The 554-nt window shown below is 50.7% G+C and overlaps 1 protein-coding gene across 1 annotated transcript in view; it reads left to right on the top strand.

The window, feature by feature from the left end:
• The first annotated feature begins 58 nt into the window (after nucleotides 1-58).
• Nucleotides 59-554, top strand: part of LOC109964421 (probable G-protein coupled receptor 22) — a 20,732-nt gene continuing 20,236 nt past the window's right edge. The window contains exon 1 of the mRNA XM_020607717.1: nucleotides 59-452. The gene's annotated coding sequence lies outside the window, so the exon portion shown is untranslated. The remainder of the gene's footprint in view (nucleotides 453-554) is intronic.

Below are 554 nucleotides of genomic sequence, written 5' to 3'. Positions count from 1 at the left end.
TTCTCCCCCCCCCCCCCCCACCCCCTCTGTTTGCAGATCATCGTGTTGGTCTCTAGGATGGAGCGACTGCTCTCCAGCGAGCGGTTACAGCATGGTCATGCGTTTGGCCGGTCCGCTGTGGGATGCTGTACATGTCCGTTGCATAAAAGTGGACAGGTGTAACGCGCACTGCTGAGTGGGGGAATTAAAGCAAAACGCCAGAACACTGACATTGCCTGATTTGTGAGCGGGCATCAGTCACTGTTGTGCTCTGTATCTGCAGCCGAGGAGGGTTCCCCCCCTCCCGCTGTAATATTTATGACAAAGCGGAGGCAAATTATTCTGGTCACGTTTTGGGCTGACAGCCGGCTGTCCTGGAGAGCGCTGGAGTGAATCGCAGTCCAGTGCTGGAGATAGCGCAGCGCACGGACACCTGCAGTAGGATGTAAAGGGAACTCCCACTCATCAAACTGGTAAGTTTATCACACGAGTGCAGTACTTTTTTTCCTGATAAGATTATTTTAAAATTATCTTCAGTGTCATCATCTTTCTTATCGTCTTACTAAAGTAGTAAT

Source organism: Monopterus albus, unplaced genomic scaffold (genome assembly GCF_001952655.1).
Source record: "Monopterus albus unplaced genomic scaffold, M_albus_1.0 scaffold89.1, whole genome shotgun sequence".
Taxonomy (NCBI): Eukaryota; Metazoa; Chordata; class Actinopteri; order Synbranchiformes; family Synbranchidae; genus Monopterus; species Monopterus albus.
Note: the sequence above shows the minus strand (reverse complement) of the source record. Positions and strands in the feature narration are given on the sequence as shown.